Raw genomic sequence first — 14,134 nt, forward strand, 5'->3', positions numbered from 1 at the left:
TGAACCATTTTGGAACGGTTTCAGACTTAAATGACATGGCCATTAAATTGGCGCGTGGTAAATTCCCCCGTTAACGGAAAACAGAAGTAGAAGTACAACAAAGGGACAAACTCAAAGTAAATCTAAAACAAGGGTAATTTTGAAAGGAATCAAAAGATTTTTAGTGTAATCTTGTGTCTATCCCAGGGTCTGTTTGTACAGCCTGCGAATCCCACATGGTTGGATAAAACTTTTTTAACCATTTGCCATTGATTGGGGCCGTATGAATTTCTCCATCCCTATCCTGCAACCTGTATGCCCCCATTCCGAGGATCTGATTGATTATGAAAGGGCCTTCCCATGTAGGCGACCATTTTCCATAACCAGCCACATGGGTTCCGAGGGGCAGAACTGCTTTCCAGACTATCTCCCCTTCTTCAAAACTCTTGTTCCTGACTCTCTTGTTGTAGGCCCTTGATACAGATGTTTTCCTGCCAGAGTTTGTTGAGAGTGTCATTCGCTTGCATCCAATCCCTCCAGTTCGGCAGATGGCACGGGAGTAGTTTTCTCCTACTAAGTCATGTTGGTGAGCAATTCTGGGTGAACAGCTATCTCCATAGGCAGAATTGCATCATGACCGTAGGTTAACGCATAGGAGTCATGCGGTCGCTTCTCTTTTTGAAGTTCTATATGCCCACAGAGTTTCTGACAGCTTCTCATGCCATTGTTTCGGATTCTTCTCAAGCATTTTCCTGATAATGTTGATGATCACTTTGTTGCTTGATTCCGCCTGTCCATTGGCTTGGGCATAATAAGGAGTGGATTGGAGCAGTCTGATTTTGAATGCCTCTGCCATGTCCAGCATTTCTCCGGATATGAAGGAGGATCCTCTATCAGTTGTGATTGATTCTGGGATGCCAAATCTTTGGATAATCTGCTCTTCTATGAAAATGATGATCTCTTGAGATGTAGTAGATTTAACAGCCTTGGCTTCCACCCACTTAGTGAAATAGTCTGTGGCAACAATGATAAAGCAGTGCTGGCTCTGGCTGGATAGATCTTACCAATGAGATCCATTGCCCATCCTCTAAAGGGCCATGATTTTACCACTGGATTCATGGGAACTGATGGAGCCTGCTGGACTGGGCCGTGTCTTTGACAAGATTCACACCCCTTAGAATAGTTAATGCAATCTTTCATCATGGTTGGCCGAAGTAGCCATATCTCCTAATTAACCAGCACATTTTTCTCCCACCTTGATGCGCTCCACAGATTCCTTCATGGGTTTCCCCCATAACTTTCATGTATTCTTTCTTTCCGAGGCACCTTAAAAGCACCTCATCCTTGCTCTTTCGGACCAAATCTTCATTCCACATAAGGTAGTTTAAAGCCATGATTCTGACTCTCTTCTCAGAGGGCAAAGTTGGATATCGTAGATAGGTCATGATAGGATTTCTCCAATCATCTTCAGTGATTGTGGCAGAGTTGACATCTATCTCCATCCCCGCCGTAATGATGGTAGGCTTTTCTTTCCTATCCGATGATTCTTTGTACACAGTCTTGGGCATTTGTACTGTTGTCACCTGGGCCAATTCATTGGCTGCAAAATTTTCTTCCCTTGGGATATGTTCCCAAGTGGCTTCTCTGAATTCTGTCAGAAGATTCCTAGCTGCCACCAAGTAGACAGCCAAAGAAGGGCTTAGGCACTTGTATTCCCCAGCAATTTGTTTTAAAACCAGCATGGAATCTCCTGCAGAATTTCCACAGATTGGATTCCTAGTTCTACCAGTATTTCTAAGCCAATGATTAAGGCCTCATATTCTGCCCTGTTGTTGGTGCATTGGAAATCCAATTGGAAAGAGTAGCAGTGTCTGATTCCAAGTGGTTCTTCCAAGACAATTCACCTGCCCCTGAAGTTATATCAGTTTTTGATCCATCAAAGCATAACTTCCAAGGTGCAAGATGAACTGAGTAGATAGGATTGTTGAGGCAGGTGTGAGCTCTGGTTAATAGATCTGCATTTGCTATGTCTAAAGAGTCCATATTTTCAATCTCCTCTCCGGGATGATCTGCTAGGAAGTCTGCCACAGCTTGTCCTTTGACGGCTTTCTGAGGAACATATCTGAAGGCAAATTCTGTCAAGGCCAAGGTCCATTTTCCAATTCTGCCTCTTAGCATTGGTCTTGTTAGCATGTATTTGATCAGATCTGTTTTGGCAATGATATAGATGGTGTATGGCAGCATGTAATGTCTGAGCTTTACAGCAGTGAAGTACAAGGCTAGGCAAAGTCTTTCAATTGCAGAATATTTTCGTTCCACTTCATTAGAGTTCTGCTTAGGTAATAAACCGCCTGTTCCTTTCCTTCCTTGTTATCCTGAACCAATAAACTTCCAATGGATACTTCTGATGCAGATATATAGAGCTTGAGTGGTCTGCCTCTCTTTGGTGGGGACAGAACTGGTGGATTTGAGAGGTAATGCTTGATTTCCTCAAAAGCTTGTTGGTGCTGTTCTTCCCACTTAAAGGTTTGTTCTTGTTTTAATATTAACAAAGAAGAGAAAGGCTGGATCTTTCCTGCAGAATTGGATATAAATCTCCTTAAAAAATTAATTTTTCCCAAGAGACTTTGCAATTCCTTCTTGTTCCTAGGTGGCAAAGCTTCTATGATAGATTTTGCTTTGTTTTTGTCGATCTCTATGCCTCTTTGGTGGACCAAGAATCCTAGGAAATTTCCCGCTTGAACTCCAAAAACGCACTTCTTTGGGTTCATTTTCAATTTGTGTTGCCTCATTCTTAGGAATGCTCTTTTTAGATTTGTCATGTGGTTTCCCTCCTCCGGTGATTTAATCACAACATCATCAATATAAACTTCCAGGGAATGTCCAATCATATCGTGGAAAACAGAATTCATTGCCCTTTGATAGGTAGCCCCTGCATTTCTCAAGCCAAAAGGCATTACAGTGTATTCAAAAGCACCTATATGCCCTAGACACATGAAGGCTGTCTTGTGGATATCTTCTTCTGCCATCATTATCTGATTGTAACCTGCGTTGCCATCCATAAAAGATAGCATCTGGTTGTGGGCAGCTCCATCTACTAGCATGTCTGCCATTGGCATAGGGTACTCATCCTTGGGAGAGGCTTCATTCAGGTTTCTGTAATCCACGCAGATTCGAGCCCGCTTTTCCTTTTAGAATCTGGTACAATATTAGCTAGCCAATCAGCATAGATGGCAGGCCTGATGAATCCTGCCTTGAGCAGCCTTTCTATTTCTTCTTTGACTTTTAGTTCTGTGTCCATCGACATCCTTCTTCTGGCCTGTTTGACCGGAAGGTATCCCTCTTTGATTGGCAGCTTGTGTTCTACCAATTCCCTGTCTAATCCTGGCATCTCATGATAATGCCAAGCAAAACAATCTTTGAACTCTTGTAGAAGTGCAACGAGTTCATTCTTAAGTGGCTCTTTCAATAGTGCGCTGATAAATGTAGGCCTTGGATCCTCCCCTGTTCCTAAGTTTATTTCCTGCAAAGGATCTTCTACCTCTGGCAGAGAGTCATCCAGTGCGGCTGGTGCAAAATCTAGCACTTCCTCCTGTAGTTCCTCTTCCTCCTGGCTTTCCGTGCTTTCATGAGTGAATTCTGCCATATTGATGGATGGCTTCTGCGCAAAAAACTTTCTTTCCTTCCAGTATATCAACAATCTTTTTGTAATGGACCGGATTGTTGCAGCTCGATCCTTTTCTTGTTGATTGGGACTAGACATTAGTGCTATGGAAATTTAGAACAAAAGGTCTGTTCCAATCCTCCAAGGAATTGGTTAGACCTTCTTCAATGAGCCTCTGGGCCGTGACACCATGGGGGCGGCCGTTCTGGTTGACTCCAAAGAAGGTGAAAGGACCAAGGTCATCATGATAATACCTTGCCTCACAACACATGGCAGAAGGTAGAAATGGCCGTGGATCGGCCTCTATTATCTCCATGTAGCCTTCTTCATTCCATAAAGCTAACTGTTGATGAAGAGTGGAAGGAACACATAGACTCTGGTGAATCCAGTCTCTGCCAAGCAATGCATTGTAAGTGGTAGAGGTAGTATCTACCACAAAGAATGCAACCTTCAGCTTCTTGCTTCCTACTAAAACATCCACATCTAGGATCCCAAGGGTTTTGGTGATGCCTCCTGCGAAATTGGTGACGGTCAGGCGGGTTGGAATTAAATCCTTTTCTGTTCTGCCCATTTTGCTCAGATTCTGTGAGGCAGAAGGTTGAGGGCTGCACCTCCATCTACCATAGTTTTGGGAATAGGAACACCCCCAAAGTTTGCTGTTATAAACAAGGGTCTGAGGTGGTTTGCCATTTCTTTGGTTGGTTTGGAGAAGCAAAGCTGATCTGTAGCCAACTTGTGGGTTGTTCCTTTCCTGGGACTGTTTCTTTGTCGGCATTTCTTCCGCTCGCCAACCTGCATTCAAAACTTTCTTGGGAAAATACGTCTCCGTCCAGTGCTCTTGTCCTTCTACGCCCTGAACTTTTCTGGTAGAATGAACACCATATTAATGCCTAGGTCAGACGTAACAAGTCCTTCAATTCTGCATCGAAGGCCTCGCCGTGCATCCAATTCTCCGTCATAATCCATCTGTTCTCCATCATACTCCTCCGTCCATTCTCCTAGTTCTTCTGTTCCAAGGAGCGCATTCTGGTCATCTGTAGATGGTTCATAATCCAGCTGCTCCTCTTCATATTCCTCAACCCAGTCTCCTTGCCCTTCTCCTGGAATAGGATCGGTTTTTTCCTCTGGTCGGGGAGTTTTAAGTAGATTTTCTGAGGCGGAGGTAGAATGGATAGAAGGTTTCTTTGAGGATTCTGCTTTTTCAACTTCTGTGGTTGAGAGATTGCTTGTTCTGCTGGGAAATATTTCGCTCTTTCCCTTTTTGGCGGATTGGCCTCTGGAAGCACACATGCGTTTTCGTTATTGAGGAATGTGCGATCTTGTCTCAACCCTCCTCCTTTGGGTTCTTGTCACTCCATTGTTGGTCCGCCACTTTTCCCGACAGAATACCACCGCCTTCAATGATAGCCGCCAAAGGTTTATCATACAGGCACTCTTATTAATTTTTCTTCCTTGGGGCTTAGTCATTCTTTTGCTTTGGATTGGACAGGCCTAGGGTAGTTTCTCTGTCTAGCCTTATCTTGGGGCGTGGTTCCAATCCGGTCAAAAACACTTGGAGTGGGCAGATCCTGTTTTCCAGATTACCTCTCGACCTCACACTTGCACTCTGCAGAGCACTATTCCAGTGAAATGGTTGCTTTTGGTCTTTTCATAGTCTCCTTTGAAACTATTCTACTTCTCTGAGTCACCTCTATAGGTTTACATCCTTCTTTCGTTCTGGCCAATTTAGGTTGACCATATTAACTTGTGGCGGGGGAAAAGGATCTGTGGTGACGGATGGAGGTTTTTCTGCTAGCTTCACCTTCCTGCTGTTATCCCTTCCTGTATAACATCTCTGAACACAACACAACTATTGGTAGAATGATTCCAAGAATTGTGCCATCTGCAATACTGTCTGCCCTTGAGTTCTTCTGGTTTGGGCATTCTGTGAGGCGTCTCTATTGCTTTCTGTAGCAACATTTCATCAAACAAAGCATCTACTTTGGTCAGATCGAAAGAATATACTTTGTTCTGCATAGGTTTGTTTGGAACGAACCCTCCTGTGAATGGTGGCGGCTTTTGATCCCTTGGAGGCTTTGTAAGGGTTTTACAACTGATGGGATGCTTTAATTTTGCCATTTCCGCAACTGCAACCTCTCTCTCCTCCGATTCCTCTGCATCTTCTTCTGACTCCACTTCAATCATATGTATTGAGGAAGAAGGGGATTTGTAATACGTGCCTTTGGAAGAGTTTCTCTTCTGCTGTTCCTCTCTGAGCAATTCCTCGTACTTGGCGCTTTATCTGCCAGTTCTGCCAGATCTCCAAACAACATCCCATCAAATCTTTTCCTCAGAGAAATTTTGAGGGCAGCCTGAGCCATTTGGATGAAGTGTCTTTCTTCGATGGGGATTCGGCACTTCATTTTGAGCTTCCTGAACCTGTTTATAAAGTCTTGGGCAGGTTCATCTTCACTCTGTTTGAGAGCGGCAAGGTCACCGATGGTGACTTCTGGCAATCTGTAATAGTAGTCATGGAAGACGCTCTCCATTTGCTCCCAAGTCCTGAATAGAATTTGCTGGCAGGTTAGTGTACCAAGTGAAAGCTTGTCCAGAGAGAGAGTTCCCAAAAAGTCTTAGCTTTAACAGTGGGTTATTCTCTATGGCTATGCATTGGGTGGAAAATCTGCCTACGTGCTCAACTGATGAAGCATGAGGATCCTCTCCGTTGAATAAAGTGAAGTTTGGTACTTTAAAACCTGGGGACAAGGGTATCTGATCGATGTAAGGTGGATATGGCTTCCTATAGGTGGGCCTTTCCCCCCTCCTGGCTTCAGGCTCCATCATTTCCCTGATCATCCTCTACAATGCCCCACGCCATTTAGAGCATTAACGGGAGGGGTTTTGTCCTGCTCGCCGAGCAAATCGTGGTTCTCGCCTATATGGTCTAGGCGTAACTTCTTCCCGTGCTCCCGGCTCTTCCAGCCTGGTGGTTCCTCCAGCTTGCCCCCGCCTGCTTGCTGCGTTATTAGCATAAGGATAGTTTCCCCCTCTGCCTCTCCTTCCTCTTGCAGGTGGAGGGAATGGATTGGGGTCCATCCTTCGGGCCTGTAGGGTAATATTGCGGCCTGTTCATGCAGAATTTCCATAGGGAGATCTTGTGGGGCCGCTTGCGCGGAACAAGCCGAGGCTCGCCGATTCTGCGGGACTTGTCTGGCGCAGAGCTTCGCCGTCGGGCCAGACGTTCTTGGACAGAAAACCATTTCCCGTGTCCACTGGATTTCTCCCGCTCGTATCCCGGCCACCTGCACCGAGAGGATTCTCTTGATATGGCCATGCCAATCTGGTGGGGACCATAGGGAAGGTCTAGTTCTGGACCACCTCATCGGGATTGGGAATTCGCCATGGCGACCTCCCGATCCTTCCCTGAGTTGCTCGCTGACCGCCATTGCATCATGGTTGTCAAATTATTTAGGTATCTTGGATCCTTTGTGTTGTGACCTCTTGTCGTAATACGATTCCTCGAGTTCATCCTTCCGAGCCGGTCCCGACCTCCTACTCCCTGTGGCCGCCATGTCAATGCCGGGCGCCACTTTCTTCTCGATTCCAGTCCTTCCCCGAGGGCCACTTGGTTTATTTCCATGTCGTGGTGTGGGTTCTGGCTAGAGCTTCCAGTATTCATGGACGTAAATAATTCAATGAGAAAATGTATACCGAGAAGTCCCATCAAGCGTGCCAAATTGTTTGCCCGTTTTGCGTTTACTCCTATGATGGAAGGGCAAAGTTCCCCACTGCCTTGAGAACCATAGACTGGTCAACAAGTCAGCTTTCTTTGGTGTGCGAGCGTGCCACGCTAGTAATAAAAATTCTAGCAGACTTAGTTTGGAATGGATAACTTGCACCCCAAGTTACTGATTTCTGCAAACAAACGATTGTGAATTTGGGTGAGGAATATCTCCCAAGTAAGTTCTTTTCTTGCCTCAGATCGTGAGGACTTTAACAATTTATCTCAGTATAAAGAGGTCGCTCGCCGTAATGGTTGATGGAATTTAAATGCTTTTAGGCGTAATCGCCTTTTACAAAACTATAACAATAAATACTCATGCTAGAGAGATGAAGATACTGATTGGAACTCCATTTCACGAGATGGAAGGTTCTGCATTCGGACTGAAATGCCTCGGGCTAGACCGAGACGCTTGGATGGACCGTTGACAACCCCGCTGCTAGGCTTCAACTTGTAAATCAATACCAAAGGCTGATTCTGGCGAGCTTTGATGTACCTCATGCTTTTGTGAGGCTTTTGAGTGGGCGAATCGCAATTTTCTCAATCTGCACGGGCAGGAGTGATTTTGAGGGCTTCATGGGCTAGAGACTGCACTGTGAATTTTGTTGAGGTTTTCCATATTTGGAGGAGACTCAAACCCTGCCTGACTTGGTTTGCTGAACCAAATTTGTAACGAAAGAAATCTCGTTTTGAATGACTTGTTTCTTAAATCTGGATTTTGTGGATCCTGATCTGGAGCTGGTTTCACTTGAAATTCAAGTGGGCTTGTTGGTTGATTTTGAACTTGTCCTTTGACGGTTTTCTTTGTGTAGGATCTTTGTTTGATTGGGTGATGATTTTTTGTGTTGTTGTTTTTGTGTGTCCTTTACCCTGTTCACTCCTTCTTGTATTTATAGTAAACTGTTTCTTCTCTGGAGTAGGGTGATTGTGTTTATTTATTGGGCGGCAAAGATATCTCCCCTCTTTTTCTCTTCTTTAATGGAAGGAAAGAAAATAGGATTTCTTCAGTTTTGGCAGATAGGCTCTCAAATAGGCAATCACTTCCCTGATTTTCTTGAAAAGGAACCTAATCTCTTTCCCAATTTCAACTGCCCCTTGTGATATTTTACCCGTGATGGTTAGTTTGATTCCTTTTCTGGACAGCTCCCTGCTTTCCGCTTATCCTCTCTCGAGATTGTAACTTGCTTATCTTCTTGGGAGAATTACCTTCTCTGAAAAGACAGAAGAAAAATCTCTGAATATACATATATATATATATGTGTAAGAGGGATTTGATCTTCATTTTCAGAATCAACTTGATGTCATGAACCCTTCAATCACTTCTTCTATGACAGTTGCCATTGCTGACTTTTCTTTATCCCAGAGATGTCACGTGGGATTGTTCCTATTTCTGGACTCCTTCTTCCTATTGCCTTGTTTGCTCTGATGAGCCTTGGGTGGTCTTTTCTGGTTTTTGGGCTTCCATCTTTCTTTGATTTTTTGCAGCTTTATTCAGGCCTACTTTTTGGGCTGGGTGTGTCAATTTTTGGCCCAAACACAATTACAATAGTACTAAATAAATAGGTAAGTAATAACCGAAAAACCTAAATACAATAGGAAATAAATTTAAATTATAATAGGAAATAAATATAAATTACAATAGGAAGTAAATATCAATTACAATAGTACTGAATAAATAGGTAAGTAATAACCAAAAAACCTAACATAGTAAGGAACCAAAATCGTAAGTAAATAAGAACTTTCTAACACTCCTCCTCAAGTTGGCACACAAATGTTTCGCATGCCCAACTTGACAACTGGTCACAGAACACCATACTTGACATTAACCAAATCGAACCACTGTAGAAAAGGCCAAAACTTTGATTTGTTCCAAGAAATACAATGTTTGTAATAATAAAAGAGGCCCAATAAAAGGACTTTTCGAGCCAAATGGGCTTTGGGTCGTTCATAATTAAAAAAGTAAGTCTCCAAAGATCAAAGCCCAAGCACGGCTTTCTCCAAAATCTTTGACTTTCCCAAAAAACCGTTGCGAAGCAACTTTTACTCAGTTAATAGTGCGAACACCTAGATTTGAACTCAAAGTTGATTTCGACTACTGAGGAAGAGTCAAGCAGCAAAGAAAGGGTTGGATAGCCGCATTAAATGTGATTTGAACCGCGAGACTCATCAACATCAACTTGTTAAAATACAACTAATCACATGGATCAAAGTGAAAACAAAGTCCATTAGCTTTATTTGCAAAGAAGAAACTTGTACAAGGTGGATGCATCTCTTTACCAAACATGCAATTTCAAGAACCAATGAGTCTATAAATGGAAGTAGAATTATGGTCTAAAGAACAACAATCTCTAGAACAAACAACCAATTTGAACTATATTTAAATACTCTAGACTCAACACCTTGCCAAAGCTTCTCACAGTAGACCAAACACCAAGACTTGAATCAATTATACTTTTTGAATTCCCAATTGACAACTTTTGATTGGAAATCTATTCTTCTCCCAAACATATACTCTGTCTAATTCCCAGATGACAACTCCTAATTGGAATTACATTGCTATTGTTTATAATTTTAACGCTATGCCAACTTTATTGCTTGGTATGATTTTAAAAGTTGGTCACCAATTCCAGCTTCTTTAAAATCAAATTGGTATATGCAACATCTTCTATATACTGCAGATACTGTTGAAAATCTCTCATCGGACACATTGTACTATCTCAAGTAGATTACAATGGTGCCCAAGAAGAGTTTTTTTTTTTATGTCTGATAGGGTTCCCTTGGGCCTTGTTAGACCTTTTATTGTTTTTAGTTAACTGTATTTAGCCCACTTGGACTTGTATTTGCTTTCTTGTAACTGCATTGTGTCCATCAGATACTCCTTATCTTTAAGTTTCTATTGTACTTTTGGTCCGGTATTAGTTTAAAGTCACAATTTCTTCCAAGTTTTATTCCATAGCAATTGAAATTTTGAAGTTCTCTTAATTGATGCATAGAAAAGAACCTATTCAAGCCAGATTCCCTACTTGGAACATAATGGCTTTGATTAGAGGTTAAAATCAAACGAGCGCAACACATTCACTACCTCACTTCACCATAATTCACCTCTTTCCACTAGAGGAGAAATAATAGTAGTGACATACCTAACGCAATTTAGAAAGTCCAGTATCCGACTCATTGGAGAATGTTGTACAAAATATATATATATATATATTTTAATGAAAAAGATAAAATAAACTATTTAATTAATAAAAATGGATAGAATAAATAAGATTACAGAGTAAATTCAACAAAAAACAAAAACCTAAAGAAAAATATTTATAAAAAAAAGAATGTTGTACAGAATAAATTTTTTTAAAAAGGAAAAAGATGAAATGAATTATTTAATAAATAAAATTGGATAGAATAAATAAGATAATAGAGTAAATTCAACCAAAAACAAAAACCATAAAATATGTAAAAAAGAAGATGCACAAAAGGATGGAGGTGGGGTTAAAGAGTGGGCCCGGAGCCTAACAGAGGGTGCCGGCACGTGGAACCCAAGCACAGACAAATGGAGCGCCATCTGCTGCTCTAAGAGCACTTCCACCCACAAGGGCTAAGTCTAAGGCAAGGGTAAGCAAGGGCTGCCACTATTCACGTGAATAGTATCAGCCTTTGCATTTGTAGTTCCACCCATGAGGGCAAAGTCTACAGCAAGTCTAAGGCAATTACTATTCATTGTACTTTATTTTCTATTTTTTTATACTTTAAACCATTAATTTTGATAATCTTTTGTAATTAAATTTTCGGATAAAAAATATTGGATGTAGAAGAATTGTATGAAGATTTGGTGTGGAAAGTGAATAATGTAAGTGGAGAGTAAAAAATATTGGATGGAGAAGAGTTGTATGAAGATTTGGTGTGGAAAGTAAATAAAATGGTTAGGTATTTTATAGGGAAAAAATACAGAATTTTTGGTATTTTAAAAAAAAAAATTCAGAATTTTTCGAATTTTTAAACCAAAAACGAGGACCGTCAATTTCTGAAAAAAAGATCGGAGCGTCCCTGTCGCGACACGTGACACAACGGTAAAAAATTGAATTTCCTTGCATCGATGTCGCGATGACGTCTACAAAACTCGAGCTAAAGCCCAGACGCCACTCTCTCCTTATTCAAACGGGTTACGAACCCACAATCGCGCCCCAACACCAAAGCATCTCTGGCCAAATTTGCGCCTCGCACATGACGTCGACACCGATTTCATGCGGACGACATACACACTCTTCCACATGACGTCTTGACCCAAAAAATTATATTTCCATGTTTCACATAAAACCAAAATCAAATCACCGTCAGACAACTTTTGTCAGTTATTAATTTAAAAAAATGAAAATGAAAAACTAATGGTTATCAAACGGACCCTAAATATTTTTGTTTAGTTTTTTTCTGAGTGAGATACCTTTACATATTTTATTGGTTTGTTTTGTAATTCTTTGTCATAGTTAGGGATTATGATTTTGATTTCGTCTTTTCCAGTTAAGGGATTATGATTTTCGAAACTTGATGCTTACCTTTATTTATTTTTTATGTTGAGTCTGAAAAAAGAAAATGATTTGGTTGTAAATTTGTGAATAATAGGATGGTACGAAAAAAATGCTCAAAAAAAGATTAGGACCCGTTTAATAACTATTTCGGTATTTTGTTTTTAGTTTCTAGTTTTCAATTCAAAGAAATTGAAAGCATAAAACTTCTTTGGTTATTAATTTTAGAACCCGTTTGATAACCATTTAATTTTCTTTTCAGTTTTCTCTTTTTTATTATTAAAAAAAATGAACACATATTCGATAAAACTTTTCATTGTCAATTTTCAAAATCGCCCTTTCTAATTCTCATGAATCAAACATTTTCAAATAATCCACTCTCCAAAACAAACAGTGCTTAATAAGTATTGACATCTGAATCAATGCGTGTTGATGAACTATCTAAGACAACATGCAAACTACGTTCATGAGATATATGCTTTTGACCTCATTATTCTTGTAGTGACCTACAATTAGAATAGTACATTACAATTAGAATAGTATATTACCATTTAGGATGTCGAAACGGTTTTTGATTTGTCTAATATTTTGCAAGGATGATTTATTAATGAAAACCTAAAAAATAGAGGGTTTGAATCATTGGAAAAATATTCATAGGATACCTTAAAGGGTGTCCCTTAAATAAAATTATTTGAAGAATCCTCAATATATATGTGGGTGTATGTACATGATGATAGTATATATATATATATTATAACATAATCAAAGCCAATTGTTAGATTTCCTTTATGATTATAACACATTATATAATAATTCATGTTTCTTCAATAGATTCTACAAAGGGCCATACTTGATTTGTGTGTGAATATATTCATGTGCATAAGTAAATAAGAATCCTTTTCTTTTTAAAGCTACGATATAAATTTTTGTAGCTTTGTGTATCGTCAATGGGGCACGGCATTGGATACCTTTAAAGACAACTTAAAATACGTTGATATTTCTCTTCATTTTAGTGACAATAAAAAATTCTAAAACAATATATGAAATTTATTTTATTGAAAATTTTACTAATATATGTACCACACATGCTCCTCCATGGATGCCATAAGAACCAACCTTTGTCCCTTTGCAGTTCATATATATATATAGCTTTTATTGAGGGATTTCTCAAATTAGTTTATTTGAGGGACACCTTTGTAGAGCTCACTCCACATTGTATTTCACTAATCCAAACCTTCATCTCTACAAAAAAATCATTTGAATCCGATATCGTTTGACCACTCAATCGTGTTATTGAAATTTTAGTACTTTCTTGAAGTATCGTGTTCTTTGATTTTGTAAGATACAATTGGATGTCGAAACGGTTTTGAATTTGTCTTTTTTTTTTTTTGTAAAGATGACGAGTAGTGTATATTCTTTTAAAAACAACATAAAAATAGTGATATTTCTTTTCATTTTATTAAGGGATAATTGTAGAAATGTCACTTAAAATTATACATCAGTTTCAATTTGTCACCTTAAATAAAAATTTAAGCGAAATGTCACCTTAAGTTTTCAAAATACATGATTTGTCACTTGACTTTAACATCATCCAATTTTCTATATATTTTTAAGAGTATTTTAGTCTTTCCGAGCAAGAGGGTTTACCTAGCTTTATATTTAAATTATATAAATTATATCAAATTGCATTAAATATAGTCAATAAGCGTCATATTTTTCTGATCCTACATAAAACTACTCACCTGTGGTCCTCTTTTTAAGGTACTGTGAGCAATGTTGTACCCAATGTGTCACTAGGGCCCTCCACAAGAGCCCAAAACGAACTCCGGCCTAGATAACTTGAGGAAGTGATTGGACCCTTTCAAAGTACCTCAAGCTGACCTTCCCTAAGGACACCCAGTCCCAATCAAGATAGAGAAAGGCCGCCCTAGCCCATATAACAACCATACCCAGAGAAATTCGTTTCAGCCCCTCCTTGCCCAGAGAAACCTGTTTCAGGGCCTGAATGGCATGCCGACAAGGGTACACTATACCTCTTATACACTCACACGTACGCCACAAGTTGTGTGGCAACTTTACACCCTTCCAAGTCCACCTTTAGAGCAACTCTACCCATTTGCCCTTAATCATGGCAAAGGGGGAGCTAAGGCAGCCACTATTTATGTGAATAGTAATTGCCCTTGCAAATAGTATTTTTCGTTTCCACCCGTT

This window comes from Prunus mume, linkage group LG5 (assembly GCF_029339155.1).
Source record: "Prunus mume cultivar Tortuosa linkage group LG5, ASM2933915v1, whole genome shotgun sequence".
NCBI classification, from domain to species: domain Eukaryota; kingdom Viridiplantae; phylum Streptophyta; class Magnoliopsida; order Rosales; family Rosaceae; genus Prunus; species Prunus mume.